This window comes from Sinohyriopsis cumingii, chromosome 12 (genome assembly GCF_028554795.1).
Source record: "Sinohyriopsis cumingii isolate HCF-2022 chromosome 12, ASM2855479v2, whole genome shotgun sequence".
In the NCBI taxonomy this organism is placed as follows: domain Eukaryota; kingdom Metazoa; phylum Mollusca; class Bivalvia; order Unionida; family Unionidae; genus Sinohyriopsis; species Sinohyriopsis cumingii.
Window position 1 is genome coordinate 110,258,579 of NC_142972.1, and position 23,847 is coordinate 110,282,425.

Below are 23,847 nucleotides of genomic sequence, written 5' to 3' on the forward strand. Positions count from 1 at the left end.
TTTGAAGTAAAGATGCTGATTAATAAATTAAACAGTCCAAATAGTAACTTCTGGTCTTAAAAAGTTTCCGTTTCTTTTGAACCTGATACATGTGCAGCCCAAGTAAGTAAATATCATACTTTAGGGTGATGACATTTGAAGTTACAACAACCTCAGTGCTCCAGTTTCTAGTAATGTTTTACTGGTTTTATCAGTTTCAATGGATGTGGAATTGCAGACATTTTGTGACGTTAAGTGAAAACAACGGATATAACCAGTGTGACTATTTAACAGTTAATCCTTTTCATTACATCTATGTTCTGAAATGGACTGCCCCTCCGATATACTTCAAAGAAACCATAGCCTACAACGTGTGTATGTAAGCACCAGCAATTGATTGGCAATAAATGATGCCCTATTTTGTTGTCAATTACGATGCCTATTACATTCATGTAATAATAACCTTCTTGATTGAGGATAACACATTTGGTCATGACTGACACATCTGCCATGTGGTCCTCAGTTTTTGTGATTGGTTATATTTTTAAAAAAATTCATACACATACTCAGGTATTGTGGCACATTCATTGTATATATTTAACGTGAATGACTAGGTGTGATTATTTTGAGAAACATACATATACGAACAATATTCATTACACACGTACATACATTTCAGCATAACCTAAGTCGTACGTATTATATACATTTAATATGACATTCCAGCTGGTCAAGAAAGAATTTCTTTAACGATATTTTAATTGTCAAGATGACCAGTATGATAGCCAAATTAAACATCATCTCACTTGTTTTATGTATTTTTTATTTAATTGTTTGCTTGTGTTAGCTTAATTGCTTTAAAATTTTATTACATGCTATTGTAATAAAACATTGTATGCTGGAACTGAACTTGTCCAAAATTGAGTTAATTTCTGCTTGACCTGATTGACTTTCTTTTTAAAAAAATCATTTTAGGTCAATAATTAATTCATAGCTAAACTATTCTCTATGTTTATTGGCTTAATAATCAAGATCTTTATTAACAGAAATATGTTTATTTGGGTCAGGATTTTGGACTTTCCTAAGTGAATTTTACAGGTTATGGTTTTGATTTTATAAACATCAGGATCATTCTAGAAGGTTATTTTCCATTAGATAATGTTCTATTTAGAAAATGCTAATTGTGACCTGAGGTCAAGCAGAGAACTATATAACCTTGTCATTGTGAGGATCTGGTCATTTGTGTTTTAACATCTAGCACTTTCAAGCTGTACTAGATGTTGTGACAGACAATCACTGGAACGTATAGTATATTCAAACCTGGAATTCTATTTTGTGATTAAACAAAGAAAGACTGTTGACAAATCGACACCTTAATAGCTACCACAAACACGTCATCGACTTCAATTTTGGTTTCTTTTCTGGACTTTTACTGAATTTTATTCAAGACCTTAAATTACTATGACTTGTGTCTGTAATTCTTGGATTATTTTGGGATTTAATTCGCAATACGATAAGTTGCTTTTCCTCATTTTTACCTTTTTATTCATGGGATATAAATATATTTGTTAAATTTTTAATGCTTGTTTTGTCTTTCACTCTTTTCTGATACTTATTTTAAGAGCATAGACTCGTAACACTTAAAACCTCTTCAATCAGCTCAGCAAAATATTATTTTGGACAAATCCAATGACAGAAAGGTCATTCAGTGAAAACTTCTACAGCGATATAACCATCACTTCAAAAGGAGTAGCAGTAGAAGTGTTCACAATGGCCACTGCTGATTGCTGGACATCTTGGAGTGAAAACCCAGTGTTGGTATGACATTCAGTCCACTGTAATTATAACAAACCTTTCAAGACATTCAGTGTATCAAGATGAAGTCTATAAATTCTGAATGCTGCATTACACCACTCGAATTCATTCCTCCTTCAAAATTTGTAAAGCACTATTGATTTGTACTTTTCCTGATGCAACATGTTCTTTAGTTTAACATTTTTTAGTTATATAACAAACACGATTCACCCATTTCACTTAATATTTGGAGCCATGTTTTTTCCTCAATACAGACTGGTTTACTACCTAATTTTGTTTCATGCTGTAATGAATTTGTGACACATGGTTTCAAATTCAATAAACCCATCTGTTTTCTCTGAAACATGTCATTTATAGTTACTATAAAGAGAAGATAAGGAAACTGTTTGACGTACACAGCCAAATGGTTACACATATCGAAAATATAAGATCACTAGACGGAAGTCTATGATGGATAAACATCACATGACACAAGAATCAAAATGTACTTACTATTCTGTGTCTTACTTGTTCCTGACATGCCCAGATATAATCTTGGATCTAAACATGGAAACAAGTGGTTTTTTTGTGTTTTTTTGCAATGAACTATGGGTAGCCTATAGCTAATTTCATTGCCCAGCTAATTTTGAACGAGAGTACCCGGGTACTCATTCACATCTTTACCACTGTGGCAGCCATATTGGATAGATGAGCAGGACCAGCTAGGTCATGAGATGAATAAACCTTCGTGGCAGTTTATCAAGTAGTTTAGGAAGAGAAACGACAATAAACTTGTGCTAATGGCAAGACCTTTCCATAAGCTCTTCTGGTCCATAAAAAAACAGCACTAAAACACATTGGCATAACCTTCTCATCCATGAAAAACAGCACTAAAACACATTGGCATAACCTTTTCATCCATGAAAAACAGCACTAAAACACACTGGCATAACCTTTTCATCCATGAAAAACAGCACTAAAACACACTGACATAACCTTCTCATCCATACAAAAGAAGCATTTATTCTCCAAAGAAAAATATACAGTATTCAACTTGTTTTAACTTCACCAACAAGGTTAACTTTTAATTTAAAATTGTATTACTTAACAATTATATTTATTAAATAAAATACTACGTTATAAATGCATCTAGGTCATATACTAATTTATACATGCAGAATAATTATATGTATTATGTCTTTATTTGAAGAGAATAGAGTTTTTGCAATGGAGCCAAACCAAAACATTGTAACTGAAAATAATTTGATTTTCTAATGCAAACATTTGCTTAAATACAGAGGTCTCACCAATTTTTTTATGTAAACACAAACTTATATGCAAAACTTTTGGCACAAGTAATGAATGGGAGACAAAACCCAACTGCAGTTACATATATCAGATTATACCATATATAATGACTGACACAAAACCCAATTGCAGTTACATATATCAGGGGCCCCGAGTGGCCGATTGGTCTAAAGCCCTCTCCGTTATGGATCACTGCCATCTCATCTCTGTCTGCGGGGGGTTTGAGTCTTGGATTTGACCAATGTGGATATGAGAGAAAACTTGCCAGTAGGTTCTTGTGGGTTGGTGGTTCTTTCTGGGGTTTTCCCGGGTTCTTTCTCCACCATTAATACTGGTCGAAATGTATAGCCTATCATGTGCTGAAAAATGGCGTTAAACCCTACAAAATATATCAGATTATACCATATATGAGCTGTACCATAACTGCAATTGATTACAATGTTGTATCACATCATAAATAAATTATTTAAAAAAACCATGTTTATTTCAACTTATAAAATTTTTTTAATATGATGGGTTTGGTGTTCTTGACATTACAGACTGATAATAATAAAGATCACATTCGTAAACCATTTGACAGTTTTAAATTCTTTTTTTTTACAAATTGTGGAAGTTATTTACATTAATTCAAACTTATAAAATTTGTAAAGTTTAAAATTTAAATGATTGTTGAGTTATTATCATATGCAAAGTGCCAAAGATTGGTAATTTTCCTTGAATACTTTGATTTTTTTATATGAAGGAAAGTGCATTAATTTATTATCCAAATATTTTAGCATTATGTCACCATTATTTATGTCCGTATTGTGTCAACCTGGATGAGAAGGTTATGCCAGTGTGTTTTAGTGCTGTTTTTCATGGATGAGAAGGTTGTGCCAATGTGTTTTAGTGCTGTTTTTCATGGATGAGATGAGAAGGTTATGCCAATGTGTTTTAGTGCTGTTTTTCATGGATGAGAAGGTTGTGCCAATGTGTTTTAGTGCTGTTTTTCATGGATGAGAAGGTTATGCCAATGTGTTTTAGTGCTGTTTTTCATGGATGAGAAGGTTGTGCCAATGTGTTTTAGTGCTGTTTTTCATGGATGAAAAGGTTATGCCAATGTGTTTTAGTGCTGTTTTTCATGGATGAGAAGGTTATGCCAATGTTTTAGTGCTGTTTTTCATGGATGAGAAGGTTATGCCAATGTGTTTTAGTGCTGTTTTTCATGGATGAGAAGGTTATGCCAGTGTGTTTTAGTGCTGTTTTTCATGGATGAAAAGGTTGTGCCAATGTGTTTTAGTGCTGTTTTTCATGGATGAGAAGGTTATGCCAATGTGTTAAAATCGTGACCCTTGGGAATGGATGAAAATTTCATGCATACTCATTAGTTAATTTCTAAGCAGCAATCTGCATTTTAAATTGTCAGATTAATTTGGATTAAACTTTAATTTTTCTTTGAAAACTGAGATGGCAATGGCTGGTCATCTATATTTCCTTCACAATTTTTATTTAACACTGATGTTTTCCTTACTACAATTTAAATCTAACTTCATACTTCTCAAACATTTTAGAAAAAGACAAAACTATAATCAGCTGTAAATGTACAATGGTCTTCTTTCAAAAGTAGCCCTTTTAAAACAAAAACAAACAAATCACAAGATCAGAGTTATGTATTGTGTACATTTTTATCTACTGTTGAAAATAAGCCTGCTGTTGTATTTCTTTACCAATGTATTGCTGCTTTATTGCACAGATGGTATATATTGGCTCAACTCTCACAGGTGGTACATGTATATACTGGCCCATCTCACACAGATGGTAGCTACTGGCCCATCTCTCACTGATGGTACATGTATATACTGGCCCATCTCACACAGATGGTAGCTATTGACCCATCTCTCACACTTTTGTAGTTCAAGGCACACCTCTCACAGATGGTGGCTACTGGTCCATCTCTCACAGATGGTAGCTATTGACCTATTTGTCCCAGATGGCAACTATTGATCTATTTGTCCCAGATGACAACTATTGATCTATTTGTCCCAGATGGTAACTATTGGCCTATTTGTCCTAGATGGTAACTATTGACTATTTGTCCCAGATGGCAACTATTGATCTATTTGTCCCAGATGGTAAATATTGATCTATTTGTCCCAGATGGTAACTATTGACCTATTTGTCCAAGACAGTAACTATTGGCCAATATTTCACTCTCTGACATTATTATCACATGCTTATTGATTAGTATAAACTTGATATCCATATGACTGACAATGATGATCCATTTTAATTTGATACCTGCATACAGTCAAAAGGTCTTATTGACTATAAATATGTGATTCTTCCTACAAAATTAGTTTACATCATCCCTAATTACATGGCTCCTACTCTACAAAGGTGTAGACTTATCAAATACTTCATGCTTGACTGTTGAGTCTCCATTTATGTAGCCTTATTTGCATTTTCAAACTACCACAATAATTAAACCTTTTATCAGATGCATTACACTTAAATGGTTTTGTTGCATTATGTATTCTGATTTTGCGTCTGCAAAATTCCTATCTCACTGAGCCTGTTTTTGCAAAATTCACATTGAAATGTTTTTTCTATGGCATGCACATGTATTCTCTATTAATCCCGTAACTAAACATTTCAAAACAAAATTAACATTTCACTTTTTCTAAAAAGTATTTTTTTATTTTTCTTCAAGCTAACTCCACAACTGCACCTTTCCTGACATATTTAATAGCTGAATGTTGTTCCTATAGTATCTATCTTGATGTCATTTTTAAAGTAAAATGGCAACACCTTATAGCAAACTTTACACCTGATTATCTCTACTGCATGTGTCCCCATCTTCAGCATCAAACATTTTACGAAAAACTTCACACCTGAATGTTTATTCTCACAGTATGTATTCTTGTGTGCTTCTGCAAACTGGCACTGTCAGAAAACTCTTTATCACACAGTACATGCTTGAATGGTTTCTCTTCCACATGAATTTTCATGTGATTCTGCAAGGCACTGCAGTTTCTAAAAACTTTATAACACACTCCACACTTGAATGGTGTTTCTCCTGTATGTATCCACATGTGTGCCTTGAAGTTACCAGTTGCCCTAAACGTTTTCTCACAAAATTCACATTTATATGGCTTTTCTCCAGTGTGCAACATCATGTGATATTTCAATCCCGTGCTGTGTCTGAATGTTTGGTAACACACTTCACATTTAAATGGTGTTTCTCCAGTATGTATCCTCATATGCCTCTTCAAATTACCACTTCCGCTAAACAGTTTACTACACATTTCACATTTAAAAGGTTTTTCTCCGGCATGTACCTTCATGTGACTTTTGAAGCCATCTGTGAACCTAAACATTTTACCACATATTATGCAGGTGAATGGTTTTTCTCCTGTATGTATTCTCATGTGTTGCGTCAGAGTAAATCGACGACTATAAATTTTACCACACACTTCACACTTGAATGGTTTATCGCCAGTATGTATCCTCGTGTGCAGCTGCAAACCGTCACTTGCACAAAATTATTATCACAAAATTCACACTTAAATGGTTTTTCTCCTGTATGTACACTCATGTGTCTCTTTAACAAACTACTGTAACTAAACTTTTTATAACAAACTTCACATCTGAATGTTTTTTCACCAGTATGCATTTGAATGTGTTTCTCTAAAGTATATCGTCGACCGAACATTTTACCACAAAATTCACATTTGGATAGTTTTTCTCCACTATGAACCCTCGAGTGATTTTTCAGGCCATCGCTGAAACTGAACATTTTATTACATACTTCACATGTGAATGGTTTTTCTCCAGTATGTATTCTCAAGTGTTTCTTTAAAGTACCTTCACGACATTTTACAACAGACTTCGCACTTGAATGGTGTTTCACCGGTATGTGTTCTTATGTGAGTTTTCAGACCACCACTACCAAAATACCTGTTTATCACACACTTCGCATTTGAATGGTTTTTCTCCAGTATGAACCCTCATATGTCTTATCAGGTAACTTCTATAATCAAACAGTTTATTACAAACTTCGCATTTAAATGGTTTTCCTTCATTATGGATTTCCATGTTTCTTTCATGCAAGTCAACAACTAAACATTCTGTAGCATAGTTAGTACTTGAATGCGAATTTCTCGGGTGGTGGGTGGTGGTGGTGTTTTTGTGCCTCTGCAATCTGCCAATCGCACGAAACGCATTATCATGCACCTTACATGTCAAAACTTGTCCGATGTACACGTGTCTTACACGAGCTTAATTAATATTGAAAATAATTGTAACAACGTGAAGGAAAATAAACACGATGAGTGTCAAAATCACCTCAGATTATTCATATGACCCGTTTCAAGACGGGACCATGTGTAACTTTACTATACTTGAGACAAGTATTATAGGGCTAAATTTAGTTATTTCAGGTGCTATGGTATTTATATTAGTTTTAGAAGGAAAGATATATTTGTGTATAAATTTTCTAAATTCTCTACATAAATTTAATAACAGTATGTCTAGGATAGAGGAGTAACTCTACAGTCACTGTTGGATTTAGAGGCAGAGATTTGGGGTCAATAGTAGGTTACCAGCAGCTATTCAAATGCTATGGTGTCAAGTTACAGTCCAGAGAAATTGAAACAAAGGAGTCAGTAGAACAGTTGGAAGATGTGTTTGTAAAGCTAATTAAAATCAATTATAGCAAGTTTGCCATAATGCTTAAACATTAAAATTAGTGACCATTTGAAGGGAAATTTGAATCTCTTTTAGTAGGCGTAAGGTGCTTAAAATAGAGTTGAGTAGTTATAGTTTAATTTTGAAGTAATTTGCTCAAAAGGATAAAGTTTACAAGTAATTTCATATTCAAAATAATATTTTTGTAAATTCTAACACACAGCATCAGTGGAAAAAAGAGTGTGTATGGAGAGTACATATATGGCTTTATTTTGGATTACAAAATTTAGATTCTGTGCATTTTGATATGTAGATTAGAGTTAGATAAAGGGTCTGCACCTAACACAATCAGACCAGAATATTAGTTTAGAATAGGTCTTCAGGGAATGTTTTCTCTGAAGTCCGCTAGGATTGTTTAAATAACCAGGTCAAACATAGTGCAGGGAGTCAGCATGAAGAACTAGGGGCAACATACATCATTAAAGGTAGAAAAAGAAGAAACCCTCTTGCTTGTGACTAATTCCCCATAGCGCAGTGACATCAGAAAGGCGCTACTACACAAGGTAAGTAGCTTCCGAACATTTCATTCCACGCTCTACCGTCTACCACAGGTGCATGTATCGTTGCTTATAAGTGACCTGACATACATGTGCTATATAATAACAAGGTAGGACACTTCTCTCCTTTCTCGCGCGACCTAATTAAGAATAAACGCTGATATTTCAAGCTATATTTCGCGTAGCGTAAAAGATTTGGTACCGATGTTTAGCTCAGGCATTCGACTTTGTATGCGTATCCACAGTTTGGCTTGCTATCATATATTTAAGGAATGCCAGACCATTTTCCCACGCTACTGCTTGATATGGCCATGATCGCGCCCGCCTTATATGCAAGAACAAAGCGCTGAATGGAATTCTGTTTTCTCAATGGCTAACTGAAAATAAGTTATAGATAAATGTAGGACGTCATTCCATTCAGCGGGATTTCACTTGAATATTAAGCAAACACGATCATGGCCGTGTCAAGAGGTAGCATAGGAAATTCACAGACCCGAAGCTCAGAAATATCTGCTCGATATGCCAAGGTGTAGATAGGATTATCGGGACCTTGGCTAGCGAAGATGATGTTAATTATCATTTTAAAAAGCTCACCGACAAATGTATTGCAAAGGTTAGCGGTGAATTTATTTTTCAATATACAGTTATTACTTTGCTTGTTTGGGGAAAGACTGCTGTAAGATATTTTGCCTTACATGTTTTGTTTTGTTATTTTTTTAATTTGTTTAAAATCTTTCGTTTTTTTTATATTCAGGAAACCGTCCGTAAAGTGGACAGTTTTCTGACAAAACTTGCGTTGCCTTGCAACATGTGCTCTAGCAGCAGTTTGCAAAAAAAATTAAAAAAAAAAAAAATCATAAGCGAATTTTCCACTCAATGCAAAATCTGTACAATCAGCTGATGTGGTGAATTGGATATGCATGAAGACAAACATGCGATAATCCCGTCCCTAAATAAATTTAAATGGTGGCGCTTTCTCTGTCCAATGTTATTTTCGGCATATTTTGAACATGAGCAGATACTTATCATAATAAACTGATCGTGCATTATTGATGCTGTCAGAGTCATAACTTCTACACACGCATTGATTTGATCATTGTGGAAAAGCTACTTATCATAACAACGCACACTCCAAAATTTCACCGTTATCTTGAGGGAGAAATAGTCTAAAAAGGTACCATGTCTGTTATATATTGGCGAATAATTTTTATTGGTGTACTTGATTGCAGAAACTTTATTTTTTAAAAATAGCTACCGTTTACACTTGTCTATAAATCGAAGATTTTTAAATTCAAAATTCAACTTATAGAGGTTGTGTTATAAACGCGAAATGTAATTTTATAAATTTAGGAGCATTATTGGAAATTATATATTGTTTAGAACATACAAAAACTGTAAAGAAAATATTTTTACGTCGTCATGCCACTGTTACGCCAATAATTGTATGTGTTGTATGCATTATGTTTTGTATTTTTACGGTATTAATTACGCAATATTTGCATCTACATTTATCTGGATTTTAATAATTTCAAAAGATTTCATTAAATATTGCTCATCGTAGAGAGAAGTGGTCATCAATGTGTTTATCCTTGAGTGTTTACTAATATATATGAGAGAGAGAGAGAGAGAGAGAGTCAATGGCTATGTTCTAGTCAATACATATCTGGTAGTTTGTACATATAAAGTATAAGACGAAAAAAAAATCACTTTGCTTGGAAAGTGGTATTGGTTGGCACTGTGCCACAAAATTTCATGAAACTTTCGTTTCTGTCCGCTTTGACTGCAGTCTCATGTATACTATTGTTTAAAGAAACTTTAAAAGCCATTTAGTGTAGACCTGTCTATTTTCATCTTGTATGTGTATATTTGGTAAGCAAAAGAATAAAAGATGAAAGTGTTTCATTCAATTGCACAACATCTGTTTCTCCAAATACAACCATTATATTGATAAGTAGCATTTTAGTTCATGTCGAACCCACAGGAGACATCAGGCCAAAATCTATAAACCAAACTGCATTCCCGAAAACAAATGCACTATTGCTTGTTATATATTAGCATGTATTTTATGCCAATAAATATATGCACGATATTGAAGCCATTTTAATTTTGAGATTTTTGTTACTTTTAATACTTTGAATATATATATATATATATATATATATATATATATATAGAGAGAGAGAGAGAGAGAGAGAGAGAGAATAATCTCTTGCGAAGTTAAAATTATGTTGCCATTTTTTTCAGAAGTTGGTGACACATTTGAGCTCCAACGTACTGTGTAAATTGTTTTATAACTTAAATTACGGAGAAAAAGAAAATTAATTCCTAATTGGTATGGGATACAAAGTGTGGCATTCGTGTCTGTATTCAGTTTTAGATTTGGTTTTCTTTATATAATGATCTTACCGCTCCGGTGGCCTAGTGGTTAGAGCGTCCGCCTCGGATGCGTGAGGTCATGATTTTGATCCCTGACTGAGTCATACCAAAGATTTGTGATTTGATTTGTGATTTTGATTTTTTACGTAGCTTTAACAACTTTTCAGTCATATCGCTACGATGTCTGCAATGTGGCAGTTTATAGTGATGTCTAGCACTGGGGCATCATGCCGCAGACATGTAGCATGATGTCCCACCCAGTCACATTATCCTGACACCAGGCCGACCAGTCCTAACACTAACCTCTTAATGCTGAACGCCAAGCGAGGCAGCTGTAAGTAGCATTTTTGTAAGTCTCTGATATGACTCGGTCAGGATCGAACCCACGACCTCCCGCATCCGAGGCGGACGCTCTAACCACTAGGCCACCGGAGCCTTACCAAAGACTTACAAAAATGGAACTAACAGCTCACAAATCACATCACATCACACATATAATGATCTTATAGTCTGAGCGACACCTTGTAAGGGAGACAATTTTCATTGATATGGTACTTTTCTTAAAAGCTTTCAAATTCAAGAAAACTTCCCAGGTAATTGAGCATATAGCTAATATAAATAATATTATGCTTAATCCATTACTTGTACATGATGGGTACTTTGTTTATTCCTATCAGTGGGTTCAGATACAAGTATACAAATTCGTAGTCATAAGATCTTCACCTGTTTGAGGCATATTTATTTGTATTAAACGTTTCCAAGCACACAAAAATAGCAGGCCAAAACATATATGTGTCTCCCTTGAAAATGTATCTGTATAGTCATCTCCTAATATGACAATGTTTATGATCTAGCATTTTTTATATTGAAACAAGTGAACACATTTATTTCCTTTTGATTATAAAAAAGACCATGTTATTTCAAGTAATTGTTAAAGCTCACATAAATGCTTTAATGTCAATGATTGCTAACCGTCCTTTATAGATGTAGTGAAAGATAATCTCCAATTTAATTCCATCTAATCGTGACTTCCATTTAACTGTAAAAACAAAATGTTTCATTCAATTCGCTAATACATTTGTGCGGATGGTTTGGTAAAGAGAGATACATGGTTTAATTCTGGAATTACAATGGCTTTCAAAACTCTTATTTTACCAATTGGTGTCAGGGTTCCTAAAAACAATTCCACAAAATCTACTTTATCGTATGTGTTTTATTTTCAAACCTGTTCCATTTTATTTAAGTCGACTGAAAACTTTATACCCAACGAAATAAATTCAGCAACCCATAGCAGTTTTAATATATGACGAAAGGTTTGTGCACTGTATTTCTTACTTCCTATCCTGGCTGCGTTTGTTTTGGTAATATTGAGTTTCAGTCGTGAGATCATTGCAAATAAATCTAACGCATTAATGGAAGAGGTACGAGAGCCGAAAGAACCATCAATAATCCAGGTAACAACATTGTGTAAACTTTGAGAATAGATATTGTTTTTCCTTTAGTTTAACACGTGTACTATTCTTAATTATATAAGAGTATCGCTAGAAAAAGATAGTGGTTCACCCTGTCCACATCCTCTGAAAATATCGATAGATGGTTATATAAAGATATTCTGACACACTCTGTAAGAAATATTACAAAAACAAATTTTTATCCACTGTTTTATCATCGGTCCAAAAATGATAAAAGACTGATGGTGTGAATGAATTTCTTTTAAATGGAATCAAACTCTTTCTTAAAATCGACTAATATTAAGACACCAAGTACATGTATTTTTTCGGTATGTGCTAATATCATAAATAGTCCTTGTATTTTTACTAATATATCTTCCTTTAATAAAACCAGTTTGGTCATCAGATATATCATTTAGTACTAACTTTATCCTGGTACTTTCTCTCTCTCTCTCTCTCTCTATATATATATATATATATAACACTCCTGTATCAATTTTATACTTTGATGCTTTGCAAGTGGGCTATTTTATGGCTTGCAATCTCCAGTTTGCTTAAATGAAGCCAAACATGTAAGAATATTTTTTGAGATTACAGAGAAGTATGTAACTATGATTGACAAGGTCATAGATGCCTCCACCAAAGGGTTTCTGTATTCGATGCATCAACATAACCTGAAAACTGCTTACTATGTGCACACCATTACAGCCGAAGACCGCTTTCACAAATGATATCCCTGGGGACGTATGGGCAGAGGGCTTCTAACTCTAGATACCTTGAGTTTGTTTTATGAAAGCCTGCAAAACGTAACACCTTTAAAACACGAATGAACACAATTAGTGGTGCGTAAATTCTTCGAAGATTTCGGCAAAAGTGTGGCACAGCAAACCACACGCTGCTCGTAACTGGGATGTGTTGGGTAAACAAATAGAGCACATTGTACATGTACAAGGAAAAATAGCAGGACCCTACCATACCTTCAATTGTACTGTTGCTACACTGGGAAAAATTTGGATATATTAAAACAGTATCTGATGCTAATCTGCTGTGAGTAGTTCAGAAGAATATTTCTTAATCATCACTGTCAGCAAGGTCGACAGCTGTTGATAATGGAAAGCAATTCATCACATGAAGTTTGGGTCATAAAGAAGTAGTCAGAAATTAAACCTTCTGTCTCTAATACCACATGCAACAACCATTTGAACGGAGTTTTGGGTCCTTTCAATAAAACATCCAATCATGACTGCATTGTGTTCTTAACTGAAATGCATGTCTGATAGTGACTATTTGGGTAAGCATAGCATGCATCATTGATAAACAAAAGCATCAGAAATGTCTTTCAGGCGACCAAAATTTGTCGCGTGGATATGTCTACCATACCAAGAGAATGCTGCATATGAACCATCCGCCAAGCACGAATACCCTCTTAATATGGTTACCTTTCCATCAATTTCTAAGTCTATAGCACTGTCCCTGTCTTTTTCCAACAGTCAAATCAAGACAATGATATACTTTTTGTACATAATCCACACAGGTCTCTGAACATATCATGAGACATAATCATCCTTATCAAACAGGGCCCAAGGTAGATGAGTGGTGTCTAGGGCGCATGCCTTTACAGATCAATGATATCTCACCTTTACCAGCGTATTCGAGTTTTGCCCCTGGCAATGTGGTATGTGAGAAAGATTGCCAGGAGCTTCCTTTGGGTCGGTGATTTTCAGGGCTTTCCCAAGTTCCCCCCTCTCCTAACTATGCTGGCTATCAGGCATAGCCCAGCATGTGCTAAAAGCTAGCGTTAAGCAACAAAACCCAAATCCAAACTGAACATTATATCTCAAATGTAAATACTGAAATATGACCATGGATGGTACTTTAAAAGTTGTAAAATGTTGATTCTGAATAGATGACATTATCATATATTCTATAAATCTTCATTTCAATACTTAAGACACTATGTGCTCATAAACATGACGTAGTCGCCTACCTAATTAAGCTCTTTCTCTTATCACTGGACCCATGCTGCTTTCCATACATATATTTATTAGAAAAGACAGAGTATCACACCATGACAGTTGCAAAGTGTAATTGCATTAATAGTAATTGTTGCTTCATCCAGAGTACAACACACACACACATACACACATACACCAGCTTACAATTACCTACTTGATCGATACCGAAGAACCTTGACATGAAATCAGACATAACAATCATGGCATGGCTTCCAAAATATAATACTTATGCCCAATTCTTAAAGTTCTACTAATGTGCCAAAATAAAAAAGTTTGATTTGACAGTTTGGTAAGAGATGTAACTCATAAATGATTCATACTTAGTAATGAAGCATCACAAATAATGTCAATAGGTCTTCTTTGTGTTTGTCTTCCATTGCATCATGTGTATAATGGTCATCCATTGCATCATGTGTATAATGGTCATCCACGCATCATGTGTATAATGGTCATCCATTGCATCATGTGTATACTGGTCATCCATGCATTATGTGTATAATGGTCATCCATGCATCATGTGTATAATGGTCATCCATGCATCATGTGTATAATGGTCATCCATGCATCATGTGCATAATGGTCATCCATTGCATCATGTGTATAATGGTCATCCATGCATCATGTGTATAATGGTCATCCATGCATCGTGTGCATAATGGTCATCCATTGCATCATGTGTATAATGGTCATCCATGCATCATGTGTATAATGGTCATCCATGCATCATGTGTATAATGGTCATCCATTGTATCATGTGTATAATGGTCATCCATTGCATCATGTGTATAAAGGTCATCCACGCATCATGTGTATAATGGTCATCCATTGCATCATATGTATAATGGTCATCCATGCATCATGTGTATAATGGTCATTCACGCATCATGTGTATAATGGTCATCTATGCACCAGATAACAGCCAACAGATGCTTGCACAATCAGCCATCATAGACATCCACTAAACATAGCCAATGTTGAAACAAGATTTTCCCTTGAAATGTCAGGTACAGTTTTGGTCATTGCCCCCCCATCATTTACCTCAGTTAATTTGATGAATTATAACTACACGTGAAATCTGAATAAACACAAAACTTGTGATTTGTGTGATTTGGATTTTTAACATAGCTTTAACAATTTTTCAGTCATATCGCTTCAATGTTTGCATTATGGCAGTTTACAGTTACATCTAGCACTGGAGTGGCCGAGTGGTCAAAAGCGCTTTTTGTTACGAATCACTGCCATCTCGCCTCTGTCTGCGTGGGTTCGAGTCTCGGATTCGGCCAATGTGAGTATGTGAGAAAGCTTGCCAGTAGCTTCTCGTGGGTCGGTGGTTCTTCCTGTTGTTATTCTCCGGGTTCTTCCTCCACCATTGATACTGGCCACCATGTATAACCTATCGTGTGCTGAAAAAAGGCATTAAACCCTACAACAACAACAACAACATCTAGCATTGAATCATCATGCCGCACACAATTAGCATGATGTCCCACCCAGTCACATTATCCTGATACCAGGCTGACCAGCTGTAACTCTAACCTCTTAAAGCTGAGCGCCTAGTGAGGCAGCTGAGCGCCTAATGAGGCAACTGTTAGTACCCTGTCTATAAGTATATGGTGTGACTTTACTTGGGTTTGAACCCATTACCTTCCGCATCCGAGATAAATGCTCTAACCACTAGGCCATTGGAGCAGTCACACAAAATAGTTTTAGATCACTCTGATAAACACAAGCAATTTGCAATGGTATTGCTAAAGTTACATGTGCTGAACACTTATTGAAATAAAACAATTTGAGTTGATGGATGAATTTACTATTATTATCAACTGCCTGTTTGAACATGTACAATCAAATGTATTAAAGGATTGGAAACTGACATAAATTTTAATTATAGTAAGTACTAATCTTCATATTATAATCACCTTATCAATATTTATCTGGTCTTTCATGTCCTCAAATATGAACTGCAGAATTAATAGGATAATATTTATTTATCCTGTCCAAAAGTTAACTTCACATGTCCATAAATTTCATATTCGCTTCAAATCTGACAAAAGAACTGCAGTTAGTTCTGACTTCTTATCTTGTGTATGAATTAGCAACTTTGATAAATATGTAATATATGTTTACCAATAAATGAAATCAAAAGACAGAATGAACCTGTTAAAATAAACAAAATAATTTATTTAAATACAAAACCAAAATGCTAAATTCATTGACAATATAAAGAGATTAACTAAATAAACATAGGATGTAACAGCTTATAGGCCTGGCTTCAGCAAACAACTTACAGGCCTGTGCTACAGTAAACAGCTTACAAGCCTGCACTACAGTCAACAGCTTACAAGCCTGCACTACAGTAAACAGCTTACAGCTTTGACCACATGATTTAATAAAGCACTAAAAAGCTGACAGGCCTGTGCTGCAGTAAACAGCTGACAGGTATGTGCTGCAATAAACAGCTGACATGCCTGTGCTACAGTAAACAGCTTACAGCTTAGACTACATGATTTAATAATGGTAACATAAAGAAGCCAACAAGCAACACAAACATTAAAATAAATATACACCAAACAGAACGGAAACTGCTATACCTAGATTCACTGGAGGATGCTTAATAATACCAATAGAAATTTTATAAATACAGATAAATCTGTTTTGTGTGTGGCTGAAATGCAATGTGAGCTGAAGAATGCCAAAAATTGTTTAAGTGTAAGTACATGTCTCTGATGAAACAAATAAAAATAATAATATTGGATAAAGTGATCTGATGGATTTGTTTTGTCATAACTTTAACCCTGGCTTGTAGATCAATGGAACTTGAAAACATTTTCATTAGCTTGTGTCAGAATGTGAATCCGTCAGGAAAAAAAGATCAAAGTAATGTCAGACTATAGCAATTAGACTTTAATTTGTAGAAAAGAGTTAATAAGTCTGTCAAATCTGTGATATATTTCTAGATATTTTGCCTCTCGCCCCAGTCAGTTTACAGAGGAGCACGCAACACAAAGCCGTTTATTTAGTCAAGAAAATGCTTACCCATCAACATATCACAGTTGACATATTAAATTGTAAGAGTAGCGTTTCACTCTGGAGAACATTTTCTCACATACTTAACACTTAAAGCATTTTCTCCAGTACCAAAATGAAATATTTTAAAACTTCACATTGAAATGTTGTTTTTGGTATCATGATGTACTTTTCAAACCAATGCTAAATGTTTTATCACAATTTTCTTATATCAATATATTTTCTTATGCATTCTCATGTGGTTCTTCAAGAGATTGTTGTAACAAAACATTTGATCACAAACTTCACATTTGAATGGTTTTACTCCAGTATGTATTCTAATGTGCCTTTTCAAACCACCCATGCAATTAAACAATTTTTCACAAACTTCACACTTATATGGCTTTTCTCCAGTATGTATTGTCAAGTGCATCTTCAAACTAGCACTCTGACTAAATCGTTTATCACAAACTTCACATTTGAATGGTTTTTCGCCATTGTGCACTCTCATGTGATTCTTTAAGACATTGCTGTAAGTAAACATTTGATCGCATAATTTACATTTGAACGGTTTATCACCTGTATGTACATTAACGTGCCTCTTCAAACTGCTTATACACGTAAACATTTTATCGCAATTTTCACACTTGAATGGCGTTTCTCCCCTATGTATCGACAGATGCCTATTCAAACTATTGCTCTGACTAAAGAGTTTATCACAAACTTCACATTTGAATGGTTTTTCTCCAGTGTGCACTCTCAAGTGATCCTTCAGGACACATTTGTAATGAAACATTTTACCACAAACTTCACAAGTGAACGTTTTTTCTTCTACATGTGTCCTCACGTGCTGGTTCAACCGTCCTATATCTTCAGGCCTAAACATTTTATCAGTTATTTCTGTCTTTAATGTTTCTTTACCTGTAGGTATCCTTGTGTGCCCCAAGCCCAGGGCATCCACTTTGGTAAAGCACTTTTTGTATGGTTTGACATATTTTTCTCTCCCTTCAAGCAAAAAAAGAAAAGTAAATTCAGGACAGGATCTTCTTATGAACGTATTGAACAAAAGTAAACAAAATTAGATATCGGCGACATACTATGAAATGTTAACAAGCTTTCCAAACTTTAAGCAGCCTCTTAAAAAAGGGTTACTTCCCTTGTTTCAAATAATACCGTTGCAGATGTCGATGACAAATCTAACTGTCGCCTTGAGAAAAACGTACCCGCTGATAATTGCTCCATACTCAGTAAAAATATTTATGCTGCAATCTTTTATCTAAAACGGTTTTAGTGCCGAATAGGAAAATTTTACCCTAAATACGTTGAAGGAAAAAGTGATAGATTTTTTTGTGTTTACACTGATGGTGTTTCACGGTAGTCGTTAAAATATACAAATAAAGTCACAATAAAGACAGTAGCAGAGGACGGCGAACTTTGATTGATTGATTACTTGGATTTACATTGAGTGCGCCCAAAATTGCATGTGCGACGGGTTTATTCCCGTACAGCGGGATGCTAAATATTCCTGGGGGAAGGAATTAGTACCACATCCCCCAGGCGTTTATGGTTCAAGGAGCACTGCTAATTTAGCCGTCAGGTCGTAGAACTATACTGCTGACGGCGAAACTTACGGGAGTCCTATTTTTTGAATAGTGTCAAATATGTATTGAGTCTAACAGGTATTTCACACACGCTCTAAATTAGTTCACAGCTAGATAGTGCGTTTCAGCATGAGATATACGCCTGTCACTGTGTGTGTCTGTGTGCGTTGTGTGTATGTATAGACACATTTGCTGAATCCTCTGTGTGTGTGTGTGTGTGTGTGTGGAAACTGATAGGGAGAAAATTTACACTGCGCGCGCGCGAGAGAGAGTTGTTGTTGTCGGGTTTAACGCCATTTTTCAGCTCACGATATGCTATGCATGGCGGCCAGTATTAATGGTGGAGGAAGAACCCCTGAAAACCCCAGAAAGAACCACCGACCAACGATAAGCTACTGGCAAGCTTTCTCACATACTCACATTGGCTGAATCCGAAACTCGAACCCACGCATACAGAGATGAGATGGCAGTGATCCGTAACGGAGAGTGCTTTAGACCACTCGGCCACTCAGGGCTCCTCGCGCGCGCGCGATAGAGAGATATTTAATAAAATTGAAGAAAGACACAACAAATAGTTCAACACCATTTGTTAAAAATCAACATTTTTTTAAATCAATTTTGGCCCTCTAAAAATAAAGAGGAGGGATTATGGCGTGTCACTTTATTTTTTCAAGCACAAACGATTACACATCAAGATATTTACAAAGTTGACAACATTGTAGAATCGAAATAAATATCCTGTGATCGAGGACTGTAAGTTACCATGGGTGTACAGTACGATTGTGAACAAAAGAAAAGTGGTTGTCATATTGTTCACAAATCCATTCATATGCATTTTATTGCAAGTTCTAAAATTAAGAATGAATCCTTCTTACCCTTATCTGAAGATGAAATTGTTGCATTTTTAATTTATTATTAATTATTATCTTATTAAAAAGTGCGCGTGGTTAGTGTTGTACACCGACATACTTACCACTGGAAGAATTACATGGCTGGAAAATCTTGGATTCCAGGCTTGGAAACAAGAGGCAGAGGTCTATGCCAAAGGTGCATGTGACTGGCCCCAACATGAAAGAAAAAAAAAAAAGCTTTTTCAAATGTTGATAGTTGTTTCGAGATAAAAGAAAACATGTTAGTTTTCATTATATTTTAAAATGTTTTGTGCCCTATTTGTTTCTCTCAGAATTTGCAAAGCAAACCAAGCATAATGGCCGCATCCTTCCTTCTCAAAGTCACTGACGAAAAGTCCGATCGTCAGCTTTGGGAGGTACTGTGTGTTCGCAATCGCTGTAACGTGTTGGATGCTGGTATAAGTGATTCAGGGAAAACCGAATTTGTGGAATGTTTACTAAAACTAAAATTAATTTTGTTAGGTCGTCTTCCACAACATGTATAGCTGTCTCAGAAACAGTGGAAATCGCCTGTTATGCTACAAAAAGAAAGTAAAGGAAAATCGATTCATTTTGCAGAAGAAATTTATCTCAAAGACAAAGGGATCGCATCGGACTCTATTTAACAAAATCTCGCTTTCTTCGCGTCTGACTACATTTAACATATTTCGTTATCGTCGCACCTGACTTTAAATAGCAGATTTCGTTTCGTCGATGACTAAGTTAGAGGAGAGGAAGTAGAAAATAGACTTCTAGTATTGTTTACGTAACTCAATTGTTTGTCAACAAACTAAAAAATTAAATTGTCTTGAAATCGGGTGTAAATAGATTTCAAGGAGTCATTAATGGTTTTCTTCAATACTATTACCGTAGCCGAAACGAAAAGTGCAAAACTCCCCCATCCAAAATCCAAGGAAAAGACAAAAAGAAGAAAAGAGTAGCAGTAAGTTCACATTCAAAACCCTCTTTTCCCAAAAATATGAAAACAAAAAAGAATTATAAACAAAAATACATGACATATCATAATCATCAGAAAAGAGAGGCACTGCGACTAAAACTCCGCGAACTTACTCCAGGAAACCTCTACCCGTCGTCACTATACCTGCATCTATTATCACCGCCCCTTTTCTCTTCTCATCCGTTAGTGAAGATGCCAGCTTAACGTGATCTCAGAAAAAAATGAAAGCATATCGTTAAAGGGACATCTACTTGTCCGTCGTTTTCTTCCACTCTAGCGGCTGCTAGTGTGACCAAAATGGTCACACCCTCTGATATAACGTGCAAGAGAACTCAGGAGTGTTATAACGTGTTACTGGATATATCCAAACAAAAATCTAGTTGGTACTACGTCCGGACAATCATTAGAGACAAATTTCAGTAAAATTAAAAGTGCTGAACAAGAACAACTCAGTTCCTCTAAGCAAGATGTCCCCTAAGAGTTGATTATCGCAACATAATCGTAGCACCACTATCGTCGACGTGCGAAGATGTCTTCTAAAAAGAGAAAAACACTAATTGGTCGTCTTTAGCTAAGCAATGGGATATCTTGTCGGTACCAACGAATGCGATAATGCAAAAATAGGTCACTCAAAATCCACAAAGAGAAATCATCTATACGGTCTGTAAATGTTGTTTTGTACGTAATGAAAGAAATGTTTGTTTGAGCAAGATAGGAAGAGGGGCCCCGAGTGGCCGAGTGGTCTAAAGCGCTCTCCGTTACGGATCTCAGCCATCTCACCTCTGTCTGTGTAGGTTCGAGTCTGGGATTCAGCCAATGTGGGTATGTGAGAAAGCTTGTCAGTAGCTCCTCGAGGGCCGCTGGTTCTTTCCAGGGTTTTACCGGGTTCTTCCTCCACCATTCCTCCACCATTAATACTGGCCACCATGTATAGCCTATCGTATGCTGAAAATGGCGTTAAACCCTACAACAACAACAACAGCAACAAGATAGAAAGACGTCGTTGCCTTCATCGCCAATTGATGAAAACAATTCAGGCATTCTAAAGAAGAATGAACTTGTTTAATGAGGAAAATTTCTTTGTACGCTGATCATGTTGCTGTTAATAGTTGTTGATCTCTTGTTAGATCAATCGATGGCCATCTTTATGTAATGAATTCTTGCAATGACTATCTCCCTACTGATGGTTCTGTAGAACGTAGTTCATTCCCCTAGGGTTGGCTTGATGGCATGAAATGTATTAACTGCATCATTCCATGATGCCTGCCGTTTCTGACATAAAGACTCTTTGATACTAGGTTTAAAATCAGATGTTTCCTTGGGATAGGGCTATTCTAGTAGCATATAATTCGAACTGGTCATATTTATATAACTCCACTCTTGCAATGAACCATTCACTATTAAGCACTTTATGATAGCGTGTTTTGACCTCCAACCTACAATCAGTACTACAATGTGCATGACATGAAGGAACTTTTTGATACAATAAACGTCACTTGTATTTTATTCATGAAATAAGTAAACATTTATTCTAAGCTATAAATTGTATGCTATCACCTTGAGCAGTTTTATTTTTCAATAACTGTTCATCTGTCTTCATTAACATACACCATTTACATTCCTTGTTGATAGGGAAGCTTTATATATTACCCATACCATCTTTTGTTTTACTTTCAACTATTTGGTTTTGATATCGCTGGTGGATATGAAAACATTTATCATTTTTAAATGGTCATACATATAACTTTTTGCATGGCGCTAAATAGCATAACAGTGCTAGTGCATCGTTAAAATACAATCAATCAATCAATCATCTTTAAGTAGGGGTGCTGAGGCGAACATTAGAAAGTTCAGACCTTGTAGAAGGAACATGAAACCTATTCACCTGGACCTTGTAGAAGTACTAAGATTAAACTTCGTTCATTACAAACGTAGATGAGACTCCACCGGTGGTACAAACGACGGATAACCCAGTTCCCTCTTATTCTCAATTTCACATATATGTCACTCTTACAAAAGAGTTACGATCGTTGTTGGATCGAAATGATTTGTCAGAAACGGAAACATAGGAACATTCCGGACAATTATGGTAACGTCTTCAACTGTTTTTGCCTGATGACTTTACACAAAACCACCAAACCTACTCTGAGACATTTCAAGAATACGATCAAAGTCAATGGAAGGAATTAATTTCGTGACTTCGTTGTTAAAGCCCCTGATGCCCCCGTTTATCATAACATTTCACCATTCTTCCAATCTAACTAAAGTTTGGAAGAAAGGAATTGATTTATTACAAAAGCTGTCTGACATAAAATATCCTTTGATATAATCAAAATATTAGGCTTAAACGACGTTCAAATATTTAGTTTAGAATTAAAAGGTGACTCCCACCCTTTTTTACTAAATTGAACCTAACGAAGTCGCTCCTAATTCCGTTACTTTTAGACACCGCTTCAAAAATAGTAATGTAATATATTCCAAAAAATATGTTATTGACTAATTTAGTAACAGAAACATTCGCAGGTGGCGCAGATATTGATTCGAGAGGGAAATGAACAGAAGCAATCTCTCCTTTTTTTAAAGGTGGAACTGAGAAGAAAACGAGTGCATGAGATACAAATAAATGCTTGGGTGAACATTGGTGGTCAGCTCGTGAGTTGGAATGTTTTGAAAGGCAAACGTAGACTGAATGCAATCGGACATAGCTTGGTGATGGCTTCGTATATTTATAGCAGTGATGTCCTCAAATCCCGCTTTACAACTCTCATCTGAAATTGGTTGAACCACGGAACAAGATCGGATTAATTCGCAAACGTGTACAATGTCCGGTTTAACAGTTCGAGAGGTAAAAATTGACATGGCTCGTAACATGATAAAACGTTGATGTTATCTAGTTTTAATATAACTCAACGATGTCTTGGTCGATATATTTCAAGATTCAGTATTATTCCAATGAGTTGACAAATACGCCTCTTTGCTCATAACGCGGTATATGGGCTTTAATCGAAGTGGATTTGTGCCTGAACACCAAACTGGTCAGCAGCAGCACGAACGTTTGTCCTTAGCGAGATGATCTAGAGAATCTCTTGACGTACCGAAATAAGCCAACACTAAACACCTCTGCGCATGTGTAGTGTGGCAACCTGATTCATTGTGTACATTCAAGATGGTGTCTTTTACAAAGTAGGATTTAACGGCTTGCATAATAATGCCAACAATGGCGTAGTTTAGAAATGATGGGTCGTTT

General features: G+C 35.6%; 1 long non-coding RNA gene across 1 annotated transcript; it reads right to left on the reverse strand.

Annotated features, from left to right (window-relative positions):
* Window positions 1-16,305: 16,305 nt before the first annotated feature.
* On the reverse strand, window positions 16,306-19,242 carry LOC149787247 (uncharacterized). Its single transcript, XR_016425272.1, has 2 exons — window positions 19,173-19,242; window positions 16,306-18,156 (listed from the first exon to the last, which is right to left on the reverse strand). It is a non-coding gene; the product is annotated as an uncharacterized LOC149787247 (long non-coding RNA).
* Between the last annotated feature and the right edge of the window lie 4,605 nt (window positions 19,243-23,847).